Raw genomic sequence first — 7,405 nt, 5'->3', positions numbered from 1 at the left:
GGCAGACCCTGGTTTTCATCAGCTCTTGGTTATATTGCAGGATGACCCCAGTACACACCCAGTCCTGGACTTTCCCCCAGAAATGTATGTCCTGCCCTGTCCAGCCTTCTCCCAGACAGTCCAAAAATATGAGGTTTGTTATACCTTTATGTGAATAATATACACCAAATTATCATGATAAATGAAGTTACCCAGACACTTTAACTTAAACGCAGTGTGTTTGATAAAACAATAAACAAGTTTATTAACCACAAAGAGAGAGATTTTAAGTGAGTACAAGTAATACAGCATAAAAGTTAGCAATGGTTACAAAAAATAAAGATAAAACACTTACTACTGTCTAACAAACAATATTAGATTCAAGCAAAATTTCTCACTACATGCTTCCAGCAAGATTACTGACCAAACTGTTCAGATCAGGAATCCAATGGCTATTTCCTTTTGTCTTCCTGGGTGCAAAGAACATGACAGGCAGGGAGAGAGAGATGGGGCTCCTTGGGGTGTTTGCCCTTCCTTTTTATAGTTTCAGTACTCCTTTTGAAAATCATTTTCAGCTGAGAACCAGGAGACAAAGAGTCAATGTAAAAGGATATTCCCTGCTGGCTTTTTTCACTTGTTTGAGCTTTCTTTGTTTTCCATTCCCGCTTGATGACTCTATTTACAGCTTAAATGCAAATTAAGGGAAGCACATATTTCTTTGTTTAGAAAAGACCTATTTGCTGACTTCTCTATAGGCAGGGCTGTGGGGTTTGGAATATATTAATTACATCATACAAGGAAATCTTATAACTTCATCCACATAGCTACACATTTTATCAGGACAATACTGACCAGCAAATTATGAGTTTTCAAATGATACCCTAACAAGGCATACCTTGTACAATGATTATTACAATAGAGTGTAGGGTGTGAATATAGGGGTGTATTTTGTCACAATGTCAAACAGCTTGTATGTATTCTCTTGGATCACCGTTGTCCCAATGTCAAGGTATCTGTTATCCTCAAGAGCAGCTCCTATAAGACCATAAAATCGGACAGCTGGTGTCAGGGCTTTAGTGACAGCCTCATCCAGGAACATGGAGGATTCTTTAGGTGGGGAGGGAAATTGGCGTGTCCCTTGAGCCAACTCTGCTTTCTCACTGGGAGGCTCCTCCAGCTCCAGTGATGGTGCTCTGCCTATCAGTGATGACAGCAATTGAGCTCTTCTCTTCTGTTTTTGTTTATTTGTTTTGAAACACAGACCACAGTTCTGGGAACCAGGACTATATGGTTCTATGCCCAGCTATTTCTGGCTTGCTGTATGGTCTTTGGCAAGTCACAAACACCAGAATAATAAAAACACATAAATCATAACATCTGATTACAAAGAAGAATAAATCACAAAGGGCCTGATTCTGTTCCCATTGAAATTAAAGGCAAAACTGCCACTCATGTCAGTGCAAGCAGGATCAAGACCCAAAATATATTTTAATTGTCTTAAACATAATTAAAAGTAAATCAGGAAGCCACTATCTTGACAATTTAATTATCCAAATCTATCCAGACAGATGGATAGAAAATAAAGATTTTAAATTAATTTAACAGTAGGTTTTAAAAAAAGTTAAATTAATTCAATTATTTTTCAAATTGCAGAACTCACACCAGCTTTGAAACTTTGATTTCCAATGTTTTCTAATGGGAAAACCAGTTCTTTCAGTTACATATTACTCTACATCAAAAGGGTGGATGAACCACTGAACTGTGAAGAATCATTAAAATGACAGCCCTTACTACATAAAAACAGACATACTGGGTCAGACTAATGGTCCATCTAGCCCAGTATCCGCTCTTCCAACTGTGGCCAATGCCAGACCCTTCAGAGGGAATGAACAGAACAGGTAATCATCAAGTGATCCATCCCGTTGCCCATTCCCAGCTTCTGGCAAACACTTCAGAGCATGGTTTTGCACCTCCTGCCCATCCTGTCCAATAGCCATTGTTGGACCTATCCTCCATAAACGTATCTAGTTCTTTTCTGAACCCTGTTATAGTCTTGGCCTTCACAACATCCTCTGGCAATGAGTTCCACAGATTGACTGTGTATTGTGTGAAGAAATACTTCCTTTTGTTTATTTTAAACCTGCTGCCTATTAATTGCACCACACCAGTCATGATTTTCTAGATCTCTATCATATCCCCCCTTAGTCATCTCTTTTCCAAGCTGAAAAGTCCCAGTCTTATTAATTTCTCCTATATTCCTAATAATTTTTGTTGCCTATTTCTGTACCTTTTCCAATTCCAATATATCTTTATCGAGATGGGGCGACCAGATCTGCATGCAGTATTCAAGATGTGGGCAAACCACAGATTTATATACAGGCAATATGATATTTTCTGTCTTATTATCTATCCCTTTTCAATGATTCTCAACATTGTTAGCTTTTTTGACCACCGCTGCACATTACTGAAAGAAACTACTGTATGACACATATATAATGGAAAAACTCAGTAATGGAGAAACTCAGGCAGTGACAGGTGCTAAAATTCTACAAACTTTTATATAGATATATAAGCCTTGATCTTATAAACACTTTTGCACATGCTTCAATTTAAGCATGATTAGTCCTACTGAAGTTAATATGACTACTCGTGCTTAAAGTAAAGTAAGCGCATAATATTTGTAGGATTGGAGCCATAAATCAGTGTCTCAATTGTAAGTATGTGTGTGTGTGAACATAACAAATAGATGGAGATGATATGCATTTAAGGAATTGCAGAGCCAAGTGATAAATATGTAATCAATAGTATATGCAACAGAGGGTCCTGTGGCACCTTTAAGACTAACACAAGTATTGGGAGCATAAGCTTTCGTGGGTAAGAACCTCACTTCTTCAGATGCAAGTCTATGCGTAACTGTATGGAGGACATATATTCGCCAAAAAATCTGAGTTATTTTGAACAAGTAAACATCTAAAAAAGATCATTTTTCACTTTTTTTTCAGCAATATGATCCATGCATCATGCGTTATCTACAGTAATATTTTGTACTTACACAGCACTTAAGCTTCACAACACCCTTGTGAGGTAGATAAATTTGATTATTTCCATGTTACAGATGGGGAAAATGCAGGCACAAAAAGATGGAATGACTGACTCATGGACAAACAGCAAGTTAGTAGTTAAGCCATGGGTCGCACCTAGGAGTTTTGACTCTCATTCCTACACTACCACCACCCACATTTGCTCCACTGAAACTGATTAGAATAAAGCCTATGATGGTGACAAGGGTTTAAGCCAGGGGGTAGGCAACCTATGGCACACATGCCAAAGGTGGCAAGCGAGCTGATTTTCAGTGGCACTCACACTGCCTGGGTCCTGGCCACCAGTCCGGGGGGCTCTGCATTTTAATTTAATTTTAAATGAAGCTTCTTAAACATTTTAAAAACCTTATTTACTTTACATACAACAATAGTTTAGTTATATATTATAGACTTATAGAAAGAGACCATTTAAAAACGTTAAAATGTATTACTGGCACACAAAACCTTAAATTAGAGTGAATAAATGAAAATTCGACACACCACTTCTGAAAGGTTGCCGACCTCTGGTTTAAACAATCTGAAGCAGATGGACTTTTTATTTTTTAATATACCAAAGACTACCCATGTCACCAAGAGGTGACTTTGCATAAAAGATATTGTATCTTACCTTTTTATCCTAAAAACACCAGGTCACATGAGCCTTTTATCCCAACCTGCTGTCAAGATGAGATGTAAACTCTTAGGAAACCTTGTATCTGTCGGATTATTTGCCAAGCAAAGCAAAGGCCTACAGTCACAACTTGATGACATTGCTCTGATTGACTATGGACAAAATACATTAGTGCATATTGTATCAATCTTACAAAGCGGGATGGGGATAAATTAGATGACACTGAGGACTTGTCTACAATGAACATTTAATTTGAAGAAAGTTGGGGTGTGAATCTGCCCCACACTAGCTTGCTGCAGACTGTGTGGATCCTGATGATGTAGATTAATAATTTGTTAGTTTGCTTTAATTTAAAGTTCTCTTTGAAATGAGACTAGGTCAAAGAAAACTAACAAACTGTTAATGTGCATCAGTAGGGTCCACACAGTCTGCAGCAAACTAGTGTGGGGTAGATTCACACCCAGCCCGCTGCAAACTAATCGTTCATGCAGACAAGCCACCAGCCTTTTTTATTCTTCCTCTGACTCTAAAATTGATTGTAAGATTATATCCAATCCTGCTGCCCAGAGACCACGTATCCCACACTTCTGAATGGAGGATACCTGGTACTCATCACTGTGTTGCCAGTTGCCCCTGAAAAATGGGCAGATATGGGAATAATAGCAGCTTTGAATTCAATCTCCCAAATAGATTGGAAATAATTTACACTTTAATCCCTGAATGCAAAAGAATAGAGTGAGAGGGCAATAAGTGAATAATCCCCAGAGCCAGGATCTATCTATATCTATATTAAAGCACACAACCACCTGTTTTGGACATGATGGGTTATAGGTTATGCGTGATTTCTTAGTTTAATACTGAATGGCTGGACAGGCGTAACACTTTATAACCACATGGATTTTCTCTTGTAAATTACCATTTTATTCATAAATTTACTCAAATGTTTGTTCGGTAGTTTTACAGAACATGTTAAGAGAAGTATACCACAGCTCAATTCCACTCAATCTTGTATATTATTATAATTAATACCAATTTACTTTTTTGGTGGTTGGAGCAGTTTAGATATGATGACACCAATTTGTAAACCTATATACCAGAAACATATCATATTAGTTAAACTCCAACACCAAGAATATTCAAGACGCATTATGCAAGTGGTATGGTAAGCCTTTCTCCTGAAATGCTACTGAGCAGGATAGATATGTTGCAAGGGATCTCTCTCCCCAGGCTATTACTGCCAGTAAGCATTGTTGGAATGAAGCTGCTGGTGGAACTAATAGTGAGTGTTGACTAATCTTTTCTGTTACTTAAATATCCTTGGAATTTTGCTGGTGTGTGTCATTTACTGTGATTTTGTGGAGGGAATCCATTTTCCAAAATAGCTCATATTTCCCTTATGAAAATGTAGTATAATTTTAATAAACCTGCTATACTTGTATTATGCTATGTGTTTATAAGAGTAATTTATTCTATTTCCTTCAATATAATTTCCCTTAAAACTATTTTCTCTAAATTGTAATTGTCCATGTACTTCCCCAAGCAGTTACAAATACAGTTATTATTAAAGATAAGAATGTATGCTTTGGAAGGAGCTCAGATTAATGTGTTGATCTCAGATGAACTAGGAACTGCGAATGATATAACTCTGAAAGTGCCTCTTGTAAAGATTTCTTTACAGCGGTCTCAAATGATTTCTGATTTGCTAGCTCTTAAACATGCTTTAGATTTTGTTTTTTCTTCTTTGAAAATGTGAGGTAGAAAAATGAAAAAAATCATTTTTTTCATGGCCTGAAATCAATATACTATTTAATTAAATCCTGTGAACCCTAATGCAGATTTTATAATGTGAACTATATAATATTTGACCTGGTTACATGAAGAAAGCTACACCACTGTATATATCATGCCTTTTGTGTGTGTTTCCTTTTAAAAAAATCCACAAAAGGATTGTCCTTATGCACTGAGTGACAGGATCATTATTTAAATACTTGCATGTACTGTATACCTTTGCCTAGTTTAATTTCCATCACCACTAGTCATTGAGATATAGCACCTCCAAATTAATAGGGTGTTTTCCATTAATAGAGATCTCATAATCTTTTCCTGTTTACTTATATGCGTTGTAACATTGTTTTCTGATATAACAATTGTAATTATGCCTGCAAAAGAAGCTATACTCTTTTATTGCACAATGAGGCAATTAATTATTTACTTTACATAGCACTCCTGCTTACTTAATATACCAGTTTAATACTATAGCAGCATCTCCAGCCCTAAAAAATTCCATGCACTGTATTAACAAACTAATTAGCCTGCTTGGTTCACATACAATATTCTACATTAGGGTGGCATAAATATAAACTGTTCACTTAGGCCTAAACTCTAATGTCATAGGCAAAACTGGAATAAAGAGCTTTGGCTGCAGCTATGTGAAGGTTGGGGGTGAGAAATCATCAATCCCAAGCTCTATGAAGTCAGGCTGTAGCTGCTCTTACAGCCAATGGCATGGTCAATGCACATTCTGAAGTGGTTGTATAAAATCATAGAATATCAGGGTTGGAAGGGACCTCAGGAGGTCATCTAGTCTAACTCCCCCTGCTCAAAGCAGGACCAATCCTCAGATAGATTTTTACTCCAGTTCCCTAACTGGCCCCCTCAAGGACTAAACTCACAACCCTGGGTTTAGCAGGCTAAGGTTCAAACCACTGAGCTATCCCTCCCCCTCCAATGGGTCTATGCTTTGAATGAACTCACTGGCCACACCACATTTCCCCTGGCTAGTGAGCCACTGAAACAATCTTATAATGCTTGTATGGCATCAATGCTGCTTGAGCTCCCTTGGCAGGTTTTCAGTCAATTAATCAATCAATAACATACAATGGGATAACCATTTTTATCTGGATTTGTACAGTGCATGGCATGGCAATGTACCTGACTAGGACCTCTGCGCACCATGGTAATACACCATTATAATATAAATGTTAATAATAAAATTTTGTGTTTATAATGGATACTCACACACCAAAAGTGACTTCAACCACAGAAAAGTGATGCCATGTAGTGTAACTATACTTCTCAAAATGGTACTTTTATAAATCTTCTGCATTTGTGAGCTGTAGAATGTAATTGTATCCTAGATTATTAGGAGTTGTAGGCCATGTTATATGCAATTTTCACTATTTTATGCAATTTTCCTTTTATGTCAATTAAGTTTGACATTTGGTGCATGATCTTGACGTCACAACACTATGGCCATTTTTAATATACCTATTCCTCAAATGGATGCATCCACTCCTTTTGTAGTAATTGGCTGATAAATCTCACCTAATGCAGTTACACCCAGTGCTTGCACAGAGCTGGAACTGATTTTGTAAAAGTAATAACACACTTCAAGCCGTGAGCCAACACACAAGAATGGCCAGGCTCTTCTGGTGTCAGCTGTCAGGTCAATCCGCGTGTCATTCTCCTGCCCCACACACAACCCTGGACGTGGTGCACAGCTGGTAAGTGTAATCACATGGTCATCCCTCGTGTTTCACTGCCTGCTCGGTGCACACAGTCACATCTGCGCACAATAATTATTCACCATCCCCTGCCAGTTTCATTACAAACTCACCCTCTGTCTTTCGCAACAACAAACGAACCGGGCGCCTTTCAATGAGCGCCTTGCGAACACGAATCCTCCCTGCTGGGTGCCCGTTCGCCCCCCCCCCGT

Source organism: Trachemys scripta, chromosome 4, assembly GCF_013100865.1.
Source record: "Trachemys scripta elegans isolate TJP31775 chromosome 4, CAS_Tse_1.0, whole genome shotgun sequence".
Taxonomy (NCBI): Eukaryota; Metazoa; Chordata; order Testudines; family Emydidae; genus Trachemys; species Trachemys scripta.
Note: the sequence above shows the minus strand (reverse complement) of the source record.